This window comes from Triticum aestivum, chromosome 6A (genome assembly GCF_018294505.1).
Source record: "Triticum aestivum cultivar Chinese Spring chromosome 6A, IWGSC CS RefSeq v2.1, whole genome shotgun sequence".
Taxonomy (NCBI): Eukaryota; Viridiplantae; Streptophyta; class Magnoliopsida; order Poales; family Poaceae; genus Triticum; species Triticum aestivum.
This window is the reverse complement of record NC_057809.1, coordinates 618,591,115-618,597,842: the sequence shown is the minus strand read 5'-3', so window position 1 is coordinate 618,597,842 and position 6,728 is coordinate 618,591,115.

Here is a 6,728-nt window from a genome sequence, read left to right as displayed (position 1 = left end):
AGATAGAGATAAACTCTAACTAAACTACCCTACAGAAGCCTTGGCGCACAAGGCCACACTTGGCGTGCGTAGCCAGGCATCGATCATGTTTAACACCTTCCCTTAACCAAAACTTAACTAAGTTTAGATTACACTTGAATTCTTCAAAGAGTCTTGTAGGCAGCGCTTTTGTAAACCCATCAGCAACCTGATCTCTTGAATGCACAAACCAGATATCCAACTCTTTGTTAGCAACTCTTTCTCTTACGAAGTGATAATCAATCTCAATATGTTTAGTCCTTGCATGAAAGACAGGGTTAGCAGATAAATACGTAGCACCAAGATTGTCACACCAAAGACAGGGAGTTGGAGTGTGACGTATCCCAAGTTCTCTCAGCATGGACTTCACCCAAATAATCTCTGAAGTTGCATCTGCTAGTGCCTTGTACTCTGCTTCAGTGCTTGACCTCGAAACTGTGGCATGTTTCCTTGCACGCCATGAGTTTAGGTTAGGTCCAAAGAACACAGCAACACCACCAGTTGAGCGTCTGTCATCTAGGCATCCTGCCCAAGCTGAGTCAGAGAAAGCACTAACAAGAGTGAATGGTGACTTGTTAAATGTCAACCCAACACTTAACGTATCCTTCACACATCTTAGTATGTGTTTTGCTGCAGTCCAATGCGCAGTAGTAGGTGCATGAAGAAACTGACAAACTTTGTTAACAACAAAGGAAATATCAGGCCTTGTAACAGTCAAATATTGTAGTGCACCTACCAAGCTTCTGTACCTAGTACCATCCTCTTGACTCAAGGGCTCACCTTCTACAAGAGACAGTTTTTCTGTGCTGGACAATGGTGTTGATGACGGTTTGCAACCCTGCATTCCAACTTTATTTAAAATATCAGTGGCGTACTTTTCCTGAGAAAGACGAAGACCACCTTCCCTGTTTCTCTTGACCTCAATACCAAGGAAAAAATGCAAGTCTCCTAGATCCTTGAGAGCAAACTCTGAGTTTAAATCCTTCAGCAGAGCTGTAACTGCCTCACTTGATGAGCTTGTAATAATAATATCATCAACATATATAAGCACAAATATTTACATATGTGACTTATTATAAATAAACAAGGATGTATCAGACTTTGAAGGAGCAAAACCAAGTGCTTGTAACTTGGAACTCAGCCTAGAGTACCATGCCCTAGGAGCTTGCTTCAGTCCATAGAGAGATTTATCAAGCCTGCATACCAGGAGGTTGCTTCATGTACACTTCCTCTTCCAGAACATCATGAAGGAACGCATTCTGCACATCTAGCTGTCTGAGACTCCATCCTCTGGATACAACAATGGACAAAACAAGACGTATGGTGGCGGCTTTAACAACAGGACTGAATGTGTCCTCATAGTCTATGCCATACCTTTGTTTGAATCCTTTTGCAACAAGTCTAGCCTTGTAGTGATCTATGGTGCCATCTGACTTTTTCTTTATTCTGAACACCCATTTACAGTCAATCAAATTTTTACCTTGATGAGGCGGGACCAAGTGCCGTGTTCTGTTTTTCTAAAGTGCTTGGAACTCTTCTTCCATGGCTTTCTTCCACCTTGAATATTTGCATGCTTCTTGGAACGTACTAGGTTCTCCTGTGGAATAGATTAGACCAAACTTGATCTTATAATTAACATGTTGAATTACCCTTGATCGTAACCTTGTGCGCCGTGGAGTTTTTGCTGCCTGAGGTGCCACAGCCGAAACTGGCACAGAGGATCCAGGAGACAGATCCGCTGAGATGGATCCCGAGGTACTATTTTCACCGGCAGGATTTTCTGTGGCCGGAGTTGGAGATGATGTAGCAGCAGCCAGCGCAGAAGATCCAGCCGCGCCCGACAGCGCACCAGCCCCACGCGCCTCCGTATCCGGGTGGAGGTGCGCGCTCGAGGCTGATTGGCGAGCTGCTCGCCTGATGTAGACTCGTGGGGCCGCGCCAAACCGGTCGGTCGGCTGGTCCGCGGATGGCGACGCATGCGCGTGGGGCTCCCGGCCCACGCCCCGCTGCGTGTCGGACGAGGGTTGGCGGGTGGCGCGTCGAGGAGATTCAGCGACGGGGATCCTGCGCTGCTGGTTCGGTTCCGATCCCGGAGGGAATTGTTCCAGCTCTGGCGATGCCGACCCCGAGGAGGATCCTGCCTCCCCGTTGTCACGTTGCGGGCACATAAAATGAAGGCCACTTTGAGCGATTTCTTCACTGTTTTTCACCAGATTTTCTTCCGCTGCCTCCGTATCTGATCCTGCAGCACCAGAAGACTCATTTCCACGGTTAGAGGCATTAGTCATATGATCAATACAATTGTCATCCCCTTGCTGAAAATCGGTTAAATGAGAAGGTAATAGAAGGATTTCTTTGCGAAGCAAGGCACCGGCATTAGGATGTAAATGAGCAAAGGGGAAAACAGTTTCATCAAAAACGACATCACGAGATATGTATACACGGCCAGTGGGTACATCTAGACATTTGACTCCTTTGTGTTTAGCACTATAGCCGAGGAAAACACACTGTTTTGAGCGGAACATAAGCTTGCGATTGTTGTAAGGGCGTAAGTTTGGCCAACAAGCGCAACCGAAGACACGAAGAGAGGTGTAATCTGGTCGTGTATTGAAGAGTTTATGCATGGGTGTATCATTTTGAATGACACGACTAGGAAGCATGTTAATGAGATGGACCGCGGTAAGGAAGGCCTCATCCCAGAATTTGAGAGGCATGGAGGCACCGACAAGTAGAGCTAGGCCCACCTCAACAATGTGCCTATTTTTGCGTTCTGCGGAGCCATTCTGTTGGTGTGCATGAGGGCATGACACATGATGTGACACATCCATACTTTGGAAAAATGAGTCGAGTTTCTCATACTCGCCACCCCAGTCAGATTGGACGGCGAGGATTTTACTATCAAATTGACGTTCAACAAGTGCTTGAAAATGTTGGAAAACTTGGAAAACGTCAGAGCGTTTTTAAGAAGGTAAATCCAAGTATACTTACTAAACTCATCTATGAAACGGGGCAGGACCCCACACATCGGAAAAAACGAGTTGCAAAGGTCTAGTAGAAACACTAGTAGAAGTAGGATATGGCAATTGATGAGATTTTGCTTTCTGACAAGAATCACATATAGTTTCAAGACTACGCTCACCAACACATGGGAGCTGATTATTTCTAAGCACTTGTTGAACAATGCTAAAAGATGGATGTCCTAATCTTGCATGCCATCGTTCGGAAGAGAGTTTGATGACACCACAAACTTGTTTATTGAATCTTCTAAATTTGGGAATTAGCGGATAGAGCCCATGCATGCATCTACCTCGGTAGAGAACCTTCCTCGTGACCTGATCTCGGATCAAAAATAAATAAGGGTGAAACTCCAAATACACCTTATTATCAGTAGTAATACATTGAATGGAAAGAAGATTTTTTGATGTTTCTTGAACATGCAAGATATTTCTAAGATGAATGTCACGATTTGGGGTTTTGACAATTGCATGACCAATATGATCAATGTTCATACCTTCACCACTTGCGTTGTGGATCTGATTATGGCCATGATACCTCTCGCTCGTCACCTTCTCTAGCTCTTTGGTGATGTGGTTTGTGGCTCCGGAGTCAACATACCAATTGGTGTCAACTCCATATGATGCATCTGTAGCTGCTGCAACCTTCTTTTTGGAGTTGTTATTGGCATAACGCCAATCACAATCCTTGGCTATATGGTTATTTTTCTTGCAAATTTGACACTTGTTCTCATACTCCTCATACCCTTGGAAGGGGCGCCCCCTGTTGTTGTTGTAGTAGGGGCGCCTATTGTTGCCACCGCCGCCGTTCTGGTAGTGGCCGCTGCCACCACCGCCGCCGTTCTGGTAATGGCCGCCGCCACCACCACCGCTGTTGTTGTAGGAGTTGTAGTGGCCGCCACCGCCACCATTGTTGGAGTTGTAGTAGTAGTTGCTGCCGCCGCCACCACCACCGCCATTGTTTCCACGGGATTCGCCACCGCTACCGCTTCTGTTGGAGTTGTTGCAGTAGCGACTGGGGTTGTTGTTGCCGTGGCCTCGAGATGCAGCATTGGCGGATGATTTGAAGGCACCTGCCCCTGTTCCGTGGAACATCTCAATGCGCTGGTCGAAGTTGGCGACCATGCCAAAGAGATCATCCACCGAGAGGGGTTCAGTGCATACGTCCAGCGCCGAAATCAGGGGCTGGTAATCCATATCGAGCCCTGCAATATTAAAGGAAAGAAGATATGCTTCTGTTATGGGTTTCCCCGCTGTAGCTAGTTCATCTGAGAAGGCTTATATGTGGTGGCACTCTGGGAACCTTTCTGTGCATTGGAGAGGGCTATGCGGTAGTTGTTTGCATGCGAGAGGGATTGGGCAGCAAACATGTTGGCTAGGGCACTCCAAATGGCACGAGAGGTTTCTAGATGCGACCTGGACTAGTACCTCCTTCGATAGGTTTCTAAGAAGGAAAGAGATGATCTGCTGGTCCTGGACCAGCCATGGGTTGTAGGCAGGATTTGGAACGATGGATTCCTTTCCTTCTGAATTTTTGGTGATGATGGTCTTGGTTGGCTCGAGTATGGTTTCATCTATGTACCCATATAGTCCGGCACCCATGATCTGGGAGCGGTCTTGGGCTTTCCATAGTATGTAATTGGTTCTTGTGAGAGGCTCAGATGTGGTGGTGGTCAGGCATATGGATGGGATGTGGTTGGAGGTGGACATGGCTTGGTTTGGTGAAGAAGATGATCAGGGTTTGCAGCGAGAAGAGGATGATCGGGGCTTGCTAGATGTGGTGGAAGAGGGAGGCTTTGATTACCATGTGAAAATAGGTTGAAGCATCTCTACTCCCATACAGGGAGCCGCGTGTACTTATATTGATTGTGGAGAGACCCATCTCTCGGTAGGTTACAAGATACGGTAGTTGGACTACCACAGAGATATTACGAAAAAGGGTTTCCCCCCGCTTTATATTATAAAGCAACAACGGAGCATACAACCACCGATACCACAAAAAGAAAGAAGAAGAAGAAGAAGAAAAAAGGAGATAAAGGACACAAGATGCAACCGGACAACAACAGTCCTGACAACCCTAGAATCTAGGACATCGAGGACCCCGGCAACTCCAGGACATGCCAACGATACACTCACGCTAATGGAGCGGCTTGCCGCCGGAGGAGGAGCACAACCGTCGACTCCCATACCGTTGCCCGGCCATCCGAGAGCACGCTGGATCCCGGATGGACTGGGAGAGGATGGCAATACGCTACCACACCGGCAAAGCTACTCCGATCAACATCACCGCCTCGAGCCACACCACGAAGAACACCGAACATTGTCAAGCAGGACCAACTGAAGATCCGGCAGACCGACCACGCCAAAGCCGCGACCACCACTCACCCATCCCAAAGGCGGCGTCTTCAAGAAGAAAGCGATGCCAAGACACCGTCGCCGCCCAATCCAAGGGGATTTGGGTTTTCAGCCAGGACAAGGAGAGGGGGAGCATGGGTTAGGACTCAATGCCGACTCCAAGAAGTAGAATGGCGATGGAGCGCCGCTGGCATCGTGGCTGCCGCAGCCCGCCAAAGGTTTCCCCCATCCGTAGCCTACTCTGACCAACCACCAACCAGCCACACGAGGTCGCGGCAACCGAGTCGGCGTGGGCGGCCAGAGAACATGGAGGTCGCCGTCTTCGAATCCAGATCCGTGCTCACCGCCGACTCGCCGCCCGCACGACCAAGTCCAGCGACCGGAAACATCACCACCACCTCCCCTCGTCGTCAGGGAGGGGCGCCCTCACCGGAGGAGGCCGCCGCCACCACACCAGTGTTGGGAAACGTAGCAGAATTTTAAATTTTCTACGCATCACCAAGATCAATCTATGGAGTCATCTAGCAACGAGAGAGAGGATTGCATCTACATACCCTTGTAGATTGCGAGCGGAAGCGTTCAAGAGAACGGGGTTGATGGAGACGTACTCGTCGTGATCCAATTTCTATTTACCCTTCATAAGGACCCTTTTCATCGAATCCGATCCGACTAAAGTGGGAGAGACAGACACCCGCTAGCCACCTTATGCAACTAGTGCATGTCAGTCGGTGGAACCTGTCTCACGTAAGTGTACGTGTAAGGTCGGTCCGGGCCGCTTCATCCCACGATGCCGCCGAATCAAGATAAGACTAGTAACGGCAAGTAAATTGACAAAATCGACGCCCACAACTACTTTGTGTTCTACTCGTGCATAGAAACTACGCATAGACCTGGCTCTGATGCCACTGTTGGGAAATGTAGCAGAATTTTAAAAATTTCTACGCATCACCAAGATCAATCTATGTAGTCATCTAGCAACGAGAGAGAGGAGTGCATCTACATACCCTTGTAGATCGCGAGCGGAAGCATTCAAGAGAACGGGGTTGATGGAGTCGTACTCATCGTGATCCAAATCACCGATGACCGAGCGCCGAACGGACGACACCTCCGCGTTCAACACACGTACGGTTGGGGAAGACGTCTCCTCCTTCTTGATCCAGCAAAGGGGAAGGAGAGGTTGATGGAGATCCAGCAGCACGACGGCGTGGTGGTGGAAGCAGCGGGGATCTCGGCAGGGCTTCGCCAAGCTCAGCGAGAGGGAGAGGTGTTACGAGGGGAGAGGGAGGCGCCAGGGGCTAGGGTACGGCTCCCATGCACCTCCCCACTATATATAGGGGTGGA